General features: G+C 43.4%; 1 protein-coding gene across 12 annotated transcripts in view; it reads left to right on the forward strand.

Annotated features, from left to right (window-relative positions):
- Window positions 1-1,152: 1,152 nt before the first annotated feature.
- TGFBR3 (transforming growth factor beta receptor 3) overlaps window positions 1,153-17,868 on the forward strand; it is a 250,516-nt gene continuing 233,800 nt past the window's right edge. For 6 of the 12 annotated variants that reach the window (XM_081818785.1, XM_081818782.1, XM_081818781.1 and 3 more), the window contains exon 1: window positions 1,156-1,473. The gene's annotated coding sequence lies outside the window, so the exon portion shown is untranslated. Of the gene's footprint in view, window positions 1,474-17,868 lie in introns of all 12 variants that reach the window. The other 6 variants (XM_081818777.1, XM_081818779.1, XM_081818780.1 and 3 more) reach the window with 3 other exon arrangements.

Genomic DNA, 17,868 nt, shown 5'->3' on the forward strand with positions numbered 1-17,868 from the left:
TGAAAGTATCTCCTGGATTCCCTCTGTATAGGTACAAGGGAAAGAGGGTAAGAAATACTTCTTTTCTCAAAGTGGGGAAATGGAGTAACTATCCAACTAATAATATAAGCAATAGAATAAGAAACCTCTCTATTCCATTCCAGTATATTAAGGGCCTAGGACTTTAAAGCTGGGAGAGGTCTCCTAGGCTAAGTTCCTCGCTCTACAGAGGAGAAAACAGCCTCGGAGAGTTTAAATTGTTTGTCCAACTGGAGGTCCAGTCTCAGAAATCTCTCAGCACATGATCATTTCACCAGCCCGTTGGTAAAACAGTGTCCTGTGACTTAAGGATGTCGTTTAATAGAAAAACGAGGTGTAAGCACGAGTATCAGAGTGGCGTTCTGCTTACTGCATTCGTCACTCGTCCAATGGGCAGTTCACAGGCACAGGTAGGTACGCAGAAGTTGCACTCTCGTTTCCATCGCGCCGAAGTTAGGGTAACGCCGGTAAAGCTGACCTAGCTCCTTTATTTGTATTAATTTATTTAGCGAGCAGGGAGAAGGGCTGGGGAAGGCGTTCTCCGCTGTGAGAGGAGGAGGCAAGACCCCACTGACGCCCACCATCAGAGTGCATCTTGAGATAAGCAGGATTAGGGGTGGGAAAGACAAACAGGGACAGGATGAATGTGTACAGGTGTGTGTATGTGTGTGTGTGTGGGGGGGCTTTGCTAAGGAGTGGGCAAGAGGGTGTGATCAGTTTACTGGAGGATTTAGAATTTTTATTATCAAGACTGAGGTAAACCAAATAAAAACCCAACGCCTCCAGAGACCTGGAAAGTTTGAAGGACGCAGTTTGAGGGAGCGGATCCGTGCAGCTGGCGTCCGCGTCCCCACCGCCCCCAGGACTGAGACACCCACTCGCCGCCCCACCTCGGGCGCGCAGCAGCCCCGCAGTTCTCCGTGCTCCTTCTCTCCCTCCCTCCTCAGCCCGAAGGGAAACGCTGGCTCCAGCAGCGCTCGGGACTCATCCATCAGCAGGGGAGGAAAAGGGGGAGGAGAGAGGAGGCGGGCGGCGGGAGGAGGAGTTTCTCCGCCGCGCGGAGCCCTCGGTGGGGCGGCGGCGGAGGAGCGCCCTTCCCCCCGCGCGCTGATTGCTGTGGCGCCCTGCCCGTCCCCGCCCGCGTGTGTGTGTGTGAGGGAGAGCGAGTGCGCTGCGTCGGCCCGATGGGGGTAATCGAGGGTTTCGGGGACGCCGAGCGGCGCTTTCCTCTTCCCAGTGAGTGAGAGAGGGAAATCGGCGGCTCTCGTGCCCGGCCACTTTCCCTGGGCGATTCCTGGAGCTCCCTGCAGGCGGTGAAAGTCCCGGCGGGTCCGGATGGCGTAGTTGTGCCGCGGCGCAGCAGCTGCCGGAGCTCGCGGCCGCCGAGCGCTGGGCGGGGAAACTTTCCTCCCAACTTGCGGCGGGTGGATCGCCGCTTGACACACCGCCTCCGAGGTACGTGCGGGCGGCGCTACAGCCCGCGCCGGGACGCCCCTGGCCGCACCACTAGCCCTGCGCCCGTTCCGGCCGCGGGCTCTGCAGGCTGCGCGGTGCCTGTGGGCGCTGCGCGAGGCTCCGTGCCTGTTCGCGGCCGGGGTCGCACCGGCCGCCCGGACCCCCGGGCTTGGGAGGGCCGTGTTGGTCCAGCAGTGTTTACGCTCGGAGGAGCCAGGACCCGTGGCCCGCGGTGCGTGGGGAGCGGCCGTCCTGGGTCGGGTGGGCAGCGCTCGGGGCGATGCGCTGTCCTGGGGAAGACGCCTCCTCCTCCACGCCTGTCCTCGCTCTTCCTCTCCGCGGTTTCTTTCGACCCCCGCGGGGCGCGCGGGCCACTTCCATCTGGGCGCGTGACAGCGTCGGTGGGAAAGGTTTGTTGTGGGTTTGCACTCATTTGCCGTTGCGGAGGCTGCGCCCTGGGACTCGCGCACCGACGGGAGCTGCGCTCCCCGCAGCGGGCGCCCTCCGGGTGTTGTGCTGGCGGCGCGGATCGCTGCCGCCCGGAGCCCCGCAGAGAGCGCTCCCCGTTAACAGATTAGCCCATTACCCAGGTCAGTTTGAAGGCTTCTCTTAGCATGTTCATTTGATTAGAACAAACTGGAAATCTTGGGCTGTTGCTAGAAGAATCTGCTTGCAGACTTGTTATTATTAGGGCATTTGCCCACTTTCCAGAATCACGTAGGGTAGGGAACCGGCGTTGTCAAGCGTGAATTACCTTGGCACCGTGGAGCTTAATGGATTTAGTGTGTACTAAAAGAGCTGAGAGAAGAAAATCGCTCATTTCCTTAGCTGTGAAATGGGAATAATAATGGGTCTCATAAAGTCACTGTGAAGATTGAATGATTTAATATATGTGAAGTAACTAGAACAGTGCCTGGCACCGAGCAAGCGCTACACGAGTGTTAGAGCAGCTTGTCCTGAGCCCAGAGGTGATGGGAAAAGAGCAAAGAGGGTAAAGGATGGTAGAGTGACAGCCTGAGATGGGGAACCATGCGTTTTCTGAACATCTCCCTTAGAAGAAAAGTGAGCGGTTTGGGTGGAAAGAAGTCTATAAGTAACGAAGCACATGTCAAGACCTTTTAATTTTCCTGAAATGGTACTTTAAGGCTGCCAACGGTTATTTCACTGTGAAATCAGCTATTTTTCTTGAGTAATAATAGCTAACGTTTACTGAGCCCAAACTGTGTCACTCTCCTATATGCCTTGCAGACCACTTAAACCTCACACCCACTCTGTGGTTAAAACACTATTAGCCCCATTTCACAGATGAGACTGTAGAGGTTAGTTACTTGCTCTAGCAACATAACTTTCTGTTCTGGCTTCAGAGCTAGCTTAGTTACCGAGTGCAGGAGGTGCAGCCAGATTTGTGTGCAGCGAGCCCAGGGTCTTCTGCTGTTGTTCAGCTTCCTATTTTAGTTGGACATATCCCTTGAAACAGGAATAAGGTATCTGTAATTAATTTAGGTGATGTACTTATTGGGGTGCTGCATTACAGCTCTGAAACTGGATCCAAGTAATTAAAAACAGAACCCTGATTGGTATTAATATGAATCTTTATTCTTAATTTCTTTTATTCTCTACACATCGTCAGAGTTACTTGGCTTCCTTAGGAAACAGCTTGGGGTTGGCACAGGAGGCAGGGAAATAATTCTTACCCCCTTAAGGGCTATTAAAATGAAATTGATTTCATGCCATTGTGTCAGTTAAAGGATGTTGCTCTGTTTCTTGGTGTTCTCTGCTTTTGGCTTTAATTCTGCATTGTTTAGTGTTTCAAGGCTTCAGCATATTTTCAGCCCTTCAGTTTGTCTTTGTCATTTGTCAACTTTAATTTTTCCTGTTTTGATGGAATCGGACCATTATATGGCAGCTTTGCTTAACAACTGTTGATCCAGCTCATGTTTTTACATGTAAAAATCACCAACTTACTTTTGAACCCCAGCACTTCAAAGGCAACCCCTGGGGAATCCATTGTTATTTTGAGTATCAGCCAATAGGGGGAGTATAGCACACCATTGATGTCTATCAGGCACTTAAACCAGTTTTTAGGGTGTCAAACATACATTTCAGAAACGGAAAACGTTGTGGCTTTATCTAGCAAAATCACCAAATTGCTTTCTGAGTTTACAGTGGAAAACTGGGTTTAATTTCAACTGATTACAATAAGAATGACCTTGAGGACCAGCCTTATATGTTGGACATATGTCAAGAACTCTGGTGGCTGGACAGATATTAAATATACTCACATGTCATTTTCTCCGTTTGTTTTCCCTAAGTGTATGTAAGGTAATTTTGTGCACTTTGAATAATATTTCAGGTTCTCCCAGGAGAACTGGGAGTCCAAAGAGATCCATTGTGAATCTTTTTGTAATGATCCTCATTTGTCTTTTGTAGAAAATGGGATGTAGTGAATTTGTTCTCAGGGAGGATGGTGTACTTATAATCCTGTCATTATCATTCCTCATCAACATCTTCCAAGTGCAAGACAATGAGGGATTGTTATCCTGAGTAACAGCAATTCTAGGCATTCTTCAGAGGCTTATATTTTAGTAAATAGTAATAGTTCAGAAGTATCATACTTGTCTAGTAGAAGTGTGAAGTGTCTATAGACACTCATTCTTGTAAATATAATACAAGCATTGTTTAAGAATTAACATACTTGGAAAAACAGTGAAACTGAGTTTCATTTATTTATTTCTAAAGATTTTATTTATTTATTTGACAGAGAAAACACGTGCGCACACAAGCAGGGGGAGAGGCAAGCAGAGGGAGAGGGAGAAGCAGGTTCCCCATTGAGCAGGGAGCACAATGCAGGACTCAATCCCCGGACCCTGGGATCATGACCTGAGTGGAAGGCAGACGCTTAACCGACTGAGCCACCCAGGTGCCTCTGAAACTGAGTTTTATTTATTTATTTATTTATTTGAAAGATTTTATTTTATTTCATGGAGAGAGACACAGCGAGAGAGGGAACACAAGCAGGGGGAGTGGGAGAGGGAGAAGCAGGCTTCCCGCTGAGCAGGGAGCCCCATGCGGGGCTCGATGCGGGGCTAGATCCGGATCATGACCTGAGCCGAAGGCAGTCACTCAACGACTGAGCCACCCAGGCGCCCCTGAAACTGAGTTTTAAAAAAGGTTTTCAGTCTTTGCCTGCAGTTTTGTAGGCTAGTTTCCTTTCTTGTTTCTTGTGTATCAGGTAGTTTTGACTTTATTTCATTTAGCAAGCTAGGGTCATGTGGATCCTTTTAAAAAATAACTTTCAAATTTAGTTCCTTCTTTCTCAATCTCAGCATTGCAAAAGTTACTTCAGGGTAGCATCTTATTTAGGATTTAACTTAGTCTTCCATGCTCTGATATAGTTCATACTCTTCAGCAAACATTTTTCAGCCCCCTACCCCTAATAGACTTCTGGTTCCTGGTCTTGGAGTTTGGCAAATTAGCTGTCCTCTTTCCAGCCTCTGATAGCAGGGGGCCAAGATGCCTTAAGGCTTCCTAAGGCTTTGTCTTGGCAAGCCTTTATAGATTGACAGAATTGGTTTGCTTAAAAGAAGGTATTGTCCTATTCTTTTTAAGACTTAAAGGAATTAATCTTCCCCCTTTTCTTTTTTTGCTCTTAACAGCTATTTGAAAATGATTTTTATCACTTTTGTTTTGTACATTGGAGCATTTTCCTTGTGATTTTTAACTTTTGAAATTTTGAAACTTAATATTAACTACCTTTTGAAATTTGCATAACTCAAGTAAGTAAATGTTTTTAGGGGACTTTGTAACTTGTGAGTAATCTTGTATCACCTCTAGAAATATGGACAGTTTGGAATGTAAAAGAGCGAATCTAGGTGATATGAAAAGCTAGCCTTCCACAAATAACAGTGAGCCTTGAACAATTTCAGTAAGAGATTTTGTGGCTTTGAAAGAAAATTACTGCACCAAGATCCATGGCAGTAATTTCTCTGGTTTCACATCTTCAGAGTTAACACTTGGAATGGTAGCATTGTCTCTTTTTCATAAAACACAAACTAATTTGTTTGGTTTCTAGTCAAGCTGAAATAAATCAACACAGCTTGGAAGGACTTTATAAAAAATGATCTAGGTTCATTTCCTGGGCTCTGTCCATTTCTAGATTTCTTGTTTTATATCTTTTGAAATAGAACGTTTGTTAAGTGACATTGAGCTTTATTTTCTCTGTTTGCAAAGTCCTTGCTTAAAATTTAGCACAGATTTCCGAGCATTTTTCCTTCTTTCAGAAGGAGAGTAGTGATTTTTATCTCTCAACTAAGATGTGTGCAATATTTAGTGTCTGAAACAACATTTGTAAACATTCTGCTTGAGGCCACTCTGATTTGGACCTTATGCATTTTTTATTCTTTAGTTTTCTAGGTCAAACTTCAAGACTTAATAAGAGGATAACTAAGGGTATACTTACAAGGCATGGTACCTTTTAAAATTGAGATTATTACTGAAAGTCTGAAATAAGAGCCCTAGAGTCATGCCCTTAGGCCATCCTGATATCTCCTGCTTAATGTAATCATAGGAAAAAAAAAGATTAATACTGACGTTTGTGCTGAAACTTTTTTCCAAGTCTGGCAAGAGGACTCTGAATTAGAATAGAGTGTGGCAAAGTTCATTTTTAGGATTTAATGTTAAATTGTTGCCGCAGTAATAATTTATAATTAAATCTAAAATGTTATCTCTATCTTTACTTTATGAAAAAGGATGGTAATACAGAAGCATATACTCTCCCTATCTCTTGGACACTGCACTCTAGGGGAAAGGGGGTCAGAATGGGGCGCTGTTTGCAGAGGAAGAAGCATCTGCTTGTTTGTCCTTCCAAGTACATAATTCGTTTCCCTGGTACATGCTGAAGGTCAGGATTTTGTGTGAAATTGCAGGTGGAACATTTGTAAAAACACATTTAAGTTGATTAGTCCTTGAAAAAATGATCTTTAGAAAACAGTCTTTATAATACTAGTCCCTGGGCTTTCCTGTTGATTGGATTCCCCTGGAAGAAGGTCTGCGGTTTTATAGGTCTGATGACTAACCACCACTAATGGGTAAGAACACCAAATGGACCAGGTGGACGGTTGAGCAGAACTTTGGATTTCTTTTTTTAAATTCTTATTTACTATTTTATTAAGGGAAACTTGATGAATGCTTAATTTCAGTTTGGTGTGTGAAAAGATTCCCTTTTGGGAGTATAATTCTGTTAGCATTTTTAGTGATTTATGTGTTTTGACAGTATGAAATTGGTCATTGGATGCAAAAATACACTGGTGCCTATTTGCAAATTTCATTTCGCAATTAACTGTACGATGATTGCTGGAGCAGAAGGTGGCATATATATATATATATATATATATAAATGTATATATATAATTGGAAGGTTATTTTAAGTAAAATATTTAGATTCCAATCTCAAAGCCCTGTGTCTTTTGTGTGGCACTGCCTATGTTGTTATGAGTTACCTCTTTTTTATTTTTCCTTTAGAACAAAACATACTCAAACACAAAACTCTCTTCTGAGTGTCCATAAAGAATAAATGTCTCATTTTGTTATATTAGACTTCGTATAGTTGGCTGGCAAATTAACTTCAACTTTGAGGGAAAGCACCATTGACTCATTACATACATCTTGCATTATTACATTGTAAGGTCTTCCCTATATGTGTGGGAGAAGTTTCTGATCTTCTAAATGGGCATCTTTACTATTGCTGGTCTGTCTCTTTTTGTCAAAGCCTTTCTGAGCAGACATTCCTTAGTTTTCTTATTCTTCTGTCTTTATAGAGATTGTTACCTGTCATGTATTCATCATATACCTTCTGAATCATGAAAAAATTACTTAGGATAACAACCAACTTTGTGAAGACACACCTGTCTTTTTCTTTTGTATTCATCATATTCATCCATTACAATTGTTGCACAACCATTGGATGCATCATGTTTTTGGAGCCAGGGGAAGGAAGACCTACTTGATACACTTCACATTTCACTTTTTTTTTTTTTTTTTTGTATTTATGCCTTTTTCAGTTTGTGGCGTCCTTTATTTCATTATTAGAGTTGTTGCTTTCTAAGATATTCAAGATTTTAATTTCATTTAGTGTGTGGGCTAATAAGGTTTCCTGTAGAACTTGTCCTACTAAATTCTTCAAAATAGTTCCAGAAAGCATTCCATTTAGATACCTTGCTGGGTGTAGGGCTTTTGGTGATGTTCAAACGGGAGATAACTAAACACAAAGCAGGATTCTAATTAGCTTAACCATGTAGAAAAGGGAGGGTAGCATCTGATTCATTAGGACAAAATGCACTTTTGTATAATAACGAGGGATTTAAGTGTTTTCTTTGGAATTAAGATATATTTTAAGTAGGTAGATAGGTAAAAGGTTTGCAAAAGAAACTTTGCTAAGGCCGAGGTTCTCTAGTTGGCAACTCCTGTAACCCCAAAGATCCTGTTCTCTGAAGCCAGGAACAAGCAGTCTGTTTCCAATTATATATCACAAAAATAGGGAAATCAAGCCAAGGAAAATGATCATTTGGGGGTTGGGTTGCTTTTTTGTAGAGGGTAAAGGAGAAAGGACTGTAGATGCACATTTAAAAAAAATCTGTTAGTCTTTCTGGTTGGCTTTCAAATTTTTCTCAAGTGTTTTGTATCGGAAATTAAGAATAAATCTGGGATTAAAAACTCCTCCCTCAGCTCCTTTTTGTTTCTCAGAGAGCAAAGAGAAGAGTAGTCAGGCAGATTCTGCTGACACTGGCTGGTGTTTTTGGTAAAGCCTTTTCCAGTCCCAAAGGTGTCTGGTTATGGACTCCCAGCATCATACCAGGTAGTCGGTGCTGTGGGGTTTTTGTTACACTCTTTACCTTACTCAGATGGAAATGTGGTCCCTGCTGTTGAGCATTATTCTGCTGGTGAAGAAAGGCTAGGGATGCTGGTGTGAGAAGCCTAACTGGAAGTTGGATGTGTGGGTGCATCTCGTGTCCTCATCACTTGTCAGAAGCACCTAGGCTTTCTGAATGCCTGTGGCTAGTTTCAGGATTAGTGGTCCTGTGAGAGCCAGGTGTTAACTAAGAAATCTCCTTTCCGCTGCCAGAAGATCACCCCCAGCAGATCTTAGTTCCTGTTTCTCACACCTTACACCTCCACAGAGTATTGAATAAAACTTTCCTCGTGGTACAGAATCTTTGGTAACAAGGTCATCTGTCGGGGCTAGTGGTGTTTGGCTTTTGGCTCATTTCTTCTCACCTCCTGTTAAACTCTTCAGCCTGCTGCAGGCAGGCTCCCACACCCACCATACCAAGACATATCAAGGTGCTAGAAAAGGTGCAAAGTGCAAAATTCGTGCTTGCTTTCAGTCAGCATCTATCTCCATTGTCCTCTCTCGGGGGCCTTTGCTGCTTAACTCTTGTCTTTTCCCCGTGTTTAATCATCTTAATTTCCCTGGAGCTACTTCAGGTTTTCCCCTTTCCTTCCCCATCTCTCTTCAGGTTTCTTTTCCAGTGCTTGATCACAACGTGCTGGCATTCTCTGATGTTCTATATTTTCCCTTTCCCTTCTCTTCTCAGTTTACATTTAGTCGTTCATATTTCCATGCCTCAGTGGCCACGTCTCTGCCAGTAACTTCCAGTTTTATATTTCATACCCTTATTTCTAGCAGCTACCTGGTTGTTCTGTAGGTCTTTCTGTTAAAACCAAGTCCCAAACCCAACATGCTCTTTCTCTGTGGTCCCCAGTCGCAATCCTTCATTTCCTCCGTCAGTAAATGGCACCAGTTAGCAAGCGAGGAGCCTCAGGCACACTAAACTTCCTTCTGCTTACTTCCCTGACCTGAATAACACCAGTCACATGTGGCTTACCTTTTTTTAGCAGATCTCTGCTGACCTTTTTTTCTCCATTTCCAAATCATCGTCTCCCGTGCATTACTGCACAGGTCCTCCAGTTAGTTTTCCTGGCTTCAACATCTCTGTCTCCCATTATTCATCCATTTTGGTTGGTACCTTCTAAAACACAGATCTGTGTTTTCATTTCTTGTATTTTTTTTTTTAAAGATTTTATTTATTTATTTGAGAGGGAGAGAATGAAAGACAGAGAGCATGAGAGGGAGGAGGGTCAGAGGGAGAAGCAGACTCCCCGCTGAGCAGGGAGCCCGATGTGGGACTCGATCCCGGAACTCCAGGATCATGACCTGAGCCGAAGGCAGTCGCTTAACCAACTGAGCCACCCAGGCGCCCCATTTCTTGTATTTTAAAAGTCACTGCTGTTCCATTATCCTTGGCACGAGATGTCCAGTTATTAACAGTGTAGCCTCAACCTGCTTTTTCAAGCCGTTTCTCTTTCCACTTCTCCCTGAACCTCACTATGCTCATACTAGAGTCCTTATGGTTTCCAGAGCATGTCTCGTGCTCTCATGCTCTGTTGCTTTTGTACTTCTCTCTCCTTTAGCATCCCCCGCTTCCCTTCTCTGGTGGTCTCTTGCTTACTCATCCAGGCTCTCTCTCTCTCTGTTGTCAGTGTCTGTGGTGAAGCTACACAGACCTGGCAGGTGGGTTAGTTGCTTCTTCCCTTAGTTTCTCTTACAGGACTTCTGCTACTCCTGAGAACTCACTTTCTTTCTCTGCGAGATTGTGGACTTTCCTAGAGTAGGATTGAGTCTCATCAGCTCTGTATCCTGAAAGTTTGGCATGGGCTTGGCCTATAATATATATTGTCAAATTGAATTCCTCAACTCAGGTCTACTTCAGTGAAAGGTTTGGGGAGAGATGAGGCTTCCAGTGGATATAAACTGTAACTGTATAGAAAATGCAAAGGACATAAACTCAGAATCATAGTTTAGTGGTTAGAGTGGTGGTTAGAAATAATCCTCCTTAAGTCCCTCTAAAGATGAGAACAGCCAGGTACCAGGAGGTTAGGTGGCCTGCCCAAGATCACACAGCTGGGGAGTAGTTCTTCTTTATTTCTCTGCAGTATACTCCACCCAATAGCCAGAATGACCGTGACAAAGCCTAAGTCAGATCCTGTCATTGCTCTGCTTAAAACACTCTAATGTTCCTATCTTTCTCAGTGTAAAAGCCAGAATCCTTACAATGATCTCTAAAGCTGCACACAACCAGCCATGACTCCCTTGGTAATTACCTCTTTCGACCTCACTCCTGTGCTGTCTGGTTCACTCTCTGTGCTCCAGTGGCCTGGCCTGCTGGCTCTTTCCTGAGCATTCCAAACATGCTGTCTCAGAACCTTTGCACGTGCTGTTTCCTTTGCTTGGAATGTTTTTCTCTTACATATCTTCAGAGTTCACTTCCTGTAGGTCCTTACCCCAAACAAAGAAACAAACCAAACCAAAGACCCCAAATATTTCCTTTCCTTCTTCTCTGTTTTGTTTTCTTAGCATTTATCTCTCTCATATACAGTTATATATTTTGTTTATAATTTGTCTCCTTTGACTAGAAGGTAAGCTCCGTGAGGGCAGGGATTTTTATGTTTTGTTCCCTACTGAATCCCTGTACCTGGAGCAGTGCTATTATGGAGCAGGCCCTTGATAAATATTTATTAGATGAATAAATGAATGAGAAGATCTTGTGGATTTCTTATAGCTCCAGTAAAATGTATACTTATGACATTACAAAGGGAAAACCATCAGGTCTGTCTAAAAGGATGAGAATCTGATGTTTAAAAAGCCTCATTCAAGACCTGTCATACTAGAACATTGACCTCTTTTTAACTGACTGAAAACAGCAACCGTGGGCTCTCCCCAGCCTTACAAGTGGTTTGGGAAGACTCCCAGTTAACCTCTCACAGGCTTGGGCTTGCTGTGGTTTCTCTCTGCCTGTGATTTGCCCTTTAACCCATTGGGTTGCATAGATGAAAAGTAAACATAGCATTAAAGAAAAGAGCAGGGGGAGAGGGTATAGGGCAGAGGAGCATAATTTCCCTGCGGCCCCGACATCTTCCCTTGGCTCTGGGCCCATCCACAGGGCCACTCACTGTACCTTCCTGAGTTGCTTCAGGGCTGTGCTCTAAGGAACAGTCTGGAGACTGCCAGGCCAGATGACTCTTGAATTTTGCTTTGATGTTCTAATTTCTTTGAAAAGAAACGTTAAGTTTAGGCCAAAAGGACAATGGAGAAAGGGTTTTTTTTTTTTTTAAATTAAATTATGTCCTAATTTTGAAGAGAAGTTTTAACCCTTCTCAAGACAGGATTGCAGTTGAAATTACCACCTGCTTCTGTCAGTGATGCTAGTGAGGAGTCAAGACTGGTGAGATCTGTTTTATGAAACCAATGACTTAAATCCAAGGGACAATAAATTACAGTTCTGAAGAAGCATCTGATTCTTGGGGGTAGGGGTTATATTGAATGAAGAGTATAATCTCTAATAGTGTAACAGGGATGTTAGAGTGATTTGCCTCCTGCTCGTTTTGTGATAACATCAGTGTGATTCCCACAGAGTCTTCCTCATCAGGACAGGAAGCCCAGCTAAGGAAGTCGAAGGTTTAGGAGGAAGTTATTGGCCATGTACAAAGCTAACAGCGTAATTTAACCCTTGGATTCAAAACTATCAAATTGAAAATAAATTGTCTTGAACGGCGATGTTATCAATGACCTAGTTAAAATTCATAGCCACCATTTCCTGAAACCTAAGAACATACTAGGTATTAAGTGCTTTGTGTGTTATTAATTTACTTAATTCTAATAACAACCCCATTAGGGAAATAGAATCATTATTTCTACTTTATAGCTGAGACTTGGAGGTATTTAGTAAGCTGCCCACAGCTACACTGGTAGGAAGAGGCAGGGCAGGAATTTGAACCCAGGTAGGCCGGGGGTGGTCCCCACACATACCGCTATACTGTGCTGTATGTAGTCTGCTCTGCAAACACACCAAGTGTGTACTCCCTGCAGGGTCTTTACACTTGCTATCCCCACTGTCTGGGATGCGTTTCTTTCTTAGCTCTATCTCACACCCCTGTGCTCAAATGCTACCTCGTCTGACAGGCCCTCTAACTGGTAACCAATTCCACTGTGTGTGTGTGTGGGGGGGGGTGTCTTCCCTAACACCGCCAATTCTGACACTATTTACCATCTACCTGGAGAGATAACCTTAGATTCTACAGGTTAAGAGCTTAGTTGCATAAGACTGCCCTCTCACTTGAGGGGTCACAAGCGCAGGCTGCAGATTGGAGGTTCCCACCACCCCCTCTTCGGGTTTGATTAATTTGCTAGAACGGCTCACAGAACTCAGAAAAATATTTTACTTACTAGATTACTGGTTTCTTATAAAAGAATATAACTCAGCGGGGCGCCTGGGTGGCTCAGTCATTAAGCGTCTGCCTTCGGCTCAGGTCATGGTCCCAGGGTCCTGGGATCGAGCCCTGCATTGGTCTCCCTTCTCCGCGGGAAGCCTGCTTCTCCTTCTCCAACTCCCCCTGCTTGTATTCCCTCTCTCACTGCTTCTCTCTTTGTCAAATAAATAAAATCTTTAAAAAAAAAAAAAAAGAATATAACTCAGGAACAGCCAGATGGAAGAGATGCATAGGGCAAGGTGTGGGAAAAGGGCATAGAGCTTCCACGCTGTCTGGGCAAGCCACTCTCCCCAGTCTCTATGTATTTACCAACATGGCAGCTCTCCAAACCCCATCCTTTGGGTTTTTTTTACAGAGGTTGTGTTCATAGGCACGATTGATAAAAATCTTTGGCCATTGGCAATTGAGTCAACCTCTAGCTCCTCTCTGAAAAAGAACTGAAAGGTCCAACCCTCTAATGACCTGGTTGGTTCTCCTGGTAAGCAGCCCTATTCTGAGGTAGGGTCTGGAGGTCACCTCATTAACACAACAAAAGACACCTTTATTCCTGTCATCACTTAGGAAATTCCAGGGATTTTAGGAACTTTGTGCCGGAAGTAGGGATGAAGACCAAATATATATTTCTCCGTTGTAAATCACAACATCACACCTTCCATGACCATCCTATCTAAAATAACATCCGTCCTCTCAACACTCTTTCTCCTTAACCTGCTTTATTTTTCTTTCATATGACTTCCATCACTTGACACATTGCAAAGTTGTTGTCTTTCTCCCCCATGAGAAGGTAAACTCCATGAAAACAGTATCATGTTTAGTTCACTGCTGTGTCACCAGCTTCCTGAACAAGTGCCTGGCACGTGGTAGGGGCTAATACATGTTTATTGAGTGAATGAGTGAAGTAAAATAAAACTAATTGAGCCTCGCCTCTCTGGTTTCAAAACAAAATAAGTTACCTCAGGTCGGATTGAATCAGGCTGCCCACTAGCTAGAAGGTGACCGTCGGTGCAGGGCCTGGTTGGCATCCATAGAGGAGAAGCTCCCGTTTGTAGTGTTAAGAGAATCAGACAGACCTGGGCTCAGAAACTGGTGCCAGGACTTAACCAGCTGGTGGCCCAGTGGTGGTTGAGCGTCTGGGAGCCTCACTTTTCTCACTATAGAGTAAAGGATATCTGTCTTGTTGGGTTGTTGAGAGGATGAAATGAGAAATTGTGAAAAACACAGTAGGTGCTCAGTAGGTGGTAGCTGAGATATTTTGTGGGGTCGGAAGAGGAAAGCAACGTGTTAGCCTCTAAATAAGAAGGGGAATGTGGAATAAAAACACGAACAACCACAGAATAATTACAAAGCAGCATGTGGACAAGTCTTGGCTGTGCTACTAACTAGCTGTGTAACGGTGGGCCAGTCACCGAGCCTTTCTAATTCCTGGTTTGCTAATCTGTAAAATTAGAGGGCTGGAGTGAATGTTCTCTATTTCTAACATTCTGGGTCGGCTCTGAGTAGAAGATAACATGGAACAAATTATACACAAAATGTCAAGGAGACTGTTCACAGTGGGTGGGATTAATCAGAATGGTTTTTAGAATGAGGTGAGGGGAATGAGTAGAGTTCATGGAGTTTGAGGAAAATGGCAGGGTTTTTTTTTTTAAGAGTATTTATTTATTTGAGAGAGAGAGAGAGCACAAGCAGAGGGAGAGGCAGAGGGAGAAGGAGAAGGAGGCTCCCCGCTGAGCAGGGTGCCCCACGTGGGCTCGATCCCAGGACCCTGGGATCATGACCTGAGCCGAAGGCAGACGCTTAACCGACTGAGCCACCCAGGTGCCCCCAAAATAGGCAGTTCTGATAAAATGGGCAGATCTGACAAAATTCAAGTTTTGTGTGTGCCTACAGTGCTCAGAAAATAATGATTTAAATATTTTTTGTTTATATAAGCTATGTATTAAAAATAGCTACTGTAGTATTAGTATCTTATTTACACTTATGTTGTCAAATTGAATGTTTTTCTTGGATAATACCTTCCAGTTTTGTGAAGTCATTTGTACTAGCCATTGCATGATCATGTATTTCAAATTTCCACGAGTGTATTTGAAGTCTCATTTTATAGGAGGGATTCAGAATTAGTTGTTAGTCCATATAAGGACAACTATAAGTAAGATATAGCATAAAAGATTTTCTTGTTTTATCACTTCATATTAGAGATGAAGAAATTAAAGCCCAGAATGGAGTGGCTTGTCTGAGCTTGTAAAACACGTAGATATCAGAACTCCTGTCTCTCCTGTTCCTTTGAAGCTGCCTGAGGAATAGGTTCTTTCTTATACACAGCTCTTATTTGTTGGTTTATCATTTATTATTGAGAAATATTTTGATAATTCACCATTCTTCCATACTTTTAACTAGAATGTACATAGTCGTGTTTTATACTTGCTACCCATTCTGGTACCTTCATTGGATGCCTACTGTATGCCAAGTATGTAGACTATTACTACTACCAGCTAGACTGAGATCCTTCTTTCTAGAGTGAACAGATGTAGGAAAGCCATACCTGGAATGAAATCATCACATAAACATTTACCTGCAGAGTTGACTTGCACTACATTCCATGTCCAAGTTTAACTTCTTCTGAGGGAATAGGAGGCTTCCTTAAAGAAGTAGTGCTTATACACAGAGTTGAGACCTGAAGATATTGGTAAGCGGCTGTGTTAGGGAGACTATGGAAGGTCATTGAGTTCCAGCTCAGTTGGAGTACTGCTTCTGGAAGCAAGGGCTTGGCCCTTTTGTGGGACAGAATTGAGGCAGGTGTGGCTGGAGCATGCAGAGGATGAGGTCAGACTAAGTAGTCAACATCCAGCAGTCATGGGCAGGGTTTTGGTTTTTATCTTTGACAGCAGTGGGTGACCACTGAAGGGTTTTAATTCTTTTTTTTTTCTTTTTAAAAGATTTTATTTATTTATTTGACAGAGAGAGAGAGAGACCAGGAACACAGGCAGGAGGAGTGGGAGAGGGAGAAACAGGCTCCCCACCAAGCAGGGACCCGATGCGGAGCTTGATCCCAGGACCCTGGGATCATTACCTGAGCCGAAGGCAGATGCTTAACGGACTGAGCCACCCAGGGGCCCCGAAGGGTTTTAATTCTTAATGTTTCACATGCCTTGGCTGCTGAGCCCTCTTTTTACCAAATAATATCAGTTAAATAATTGAAATGTTATCTATTGAAGGATTACCCCCATTTACGAGATAGAATGTTATATTGGAAGTCAGTGAGAGGAAGAAAAAAGTAAGTGCTTAATTGCAGTTAGCAGAATAGAATAGTCTACTGCTGAAGTGTTTATTCTGAATTCATATATTTGCAGAATCCCTGTGAATATAAATAATCATGTGACTAAAATATTTTAGTAAATTACTGTATATTGTGCAAAATAGTCTAATGGAGGTCTAATAGATGTAGCTTCTGCGAAGTTTTTTTAATGGCTTAGTGCTTGCTTGCTAGGGCCTAAAGGATGATGACTGGTGTACTGAGGATATTCAGATGTGCTGACTTTTGCTGGAATAATTGTGGCTTCCGTGATTTAATAAGCCCTTTTGGTGATAGCTGATTCCTCACTCCAGGCAGCTTGGTTGGTGGCCGTGCCAGGCTGAGTTCCTCAGCTTCCGGCTAAACCCCTGAAGCTAATTTGGGAATCATAAGGTAGAGTCAAGGAGGGCCCATGCAGCCAGATCCCTGTAACTTATACCAGAGTTGTTGAGACAGTAGCTTTATTCAGAACAGCTTTGCAATCTTATGACTATCTTTAGGACTCCTATCTTGTATTGAGTTTGGAGTCATCGTTTTTTGGTAATGTAGGTTTTTTTTTTTTTTTAAATTCTAGACAATGAAGTCTAATCCCCAAATTAATAAAAATTTGATATAAACTATATTATTTTGCTACTAGTAATTTGCTTGGTTTTTTGAAAGTCTAGGGGTATTTTAACTGTAAAAAACCTCAATGACTATTTTTGTTTTCTGAATGTACTGTGTGGGCCTGATATTGTTTTAGGTACCGTGCCCATATTCTATCTCATATATTACAATCAGAATGTCATTAACATCTTACAGATAAGGGGGTGGTAGAGGCTGTCCAAAGTGAACATGTCTGGTTAGGCCAGGTTTGGAATCCCCAAGCACACAGTTCTCTGTTAATTTTAGCTTAAAATTACAAGCAACAGAAATCTTTGGATGCAAAAATATTAAATGTGAAAGGTGGTTCCTGGAATATTGCAAGGGTGGATGAAAAATCCTAGTTTGTGAACTTGAACAAAACGTGGTCTTTCACAACAATGCGAAATGTATCCATGCCCACCCTCCCCTTTCTGCTGTATTTAGCTTGGGCAATGAGGTCTGCTGTGCTTGGGATAGACAGAGGGGCTTTTAAGGACTGACTGAAGATGAGCCCCAAAGAAACTAAGGATGCTGGGGCCAGAGATGTGTTGGTCACACTCTCAGTCAAGAGTGAGGGTGGAGGGGCGCCTGGGTGGCTCAGTCGGTTAAGCGACTGCCTTCGGCTCAGGTCATGATCCTGGAGTCCCGGGATCGAGTCCCGCATCGGGCTCTCTGCTCGGCAGGGAGTCTGCTTCTCCCTCTGCCCCTCCCCCTCTCATGCTCTCTCTCTCTCTCATTCTCTCTCTCAAATAAATAAATAAAATCTTTAAAAAAAAAAAAAAAGAGTGAGGGTGGGCCAGGCCCTGGAGGTGCCGGGGAGAGTAGAGTCCATCTTCTCTGCACATCTTGTAACCTCTGCACCTCCTGCCTCCCTTCCCATTGAATCTTCATGTGAAATTCCTTCCCATATGTAAGGTGGTTCAAAACTAATTCCTTTTTTTCCCTGCCCCTGGCAGCCACAGAATGGTGGGATTTTAAATGAATCTTAGGCCTCAGGATCATTCTCCTTGGTAGAGATAGTCAACTGTGACAAATAATGATAGCTCTCTGCTGTTACATGTATAATCTCATTTGATTCTTGGAATGACCCTGTGGTGTAAGTAGGGTTAGTTTCATCTTAAAAATGAAGAAATGGGGTTGGGGCACCTGGGTGGCTC

The sequence above is a fragment of the Leptonychotes weddellii genome, chromosome 4, assembly GCF_054177405.1.
Source record: "Leptonychotes weddellii isolate Sample4059 chromosome 4, ASM5417740v2, whole genome shotgun sequence".
Classification (NCBI taxonomy): domain Eukaryota; kingdom Metazoa; phylum Chordata; class Mammalia; order Carnivora; family Phocidae; genus Leptonychotes; species Leptonychotes weddellii.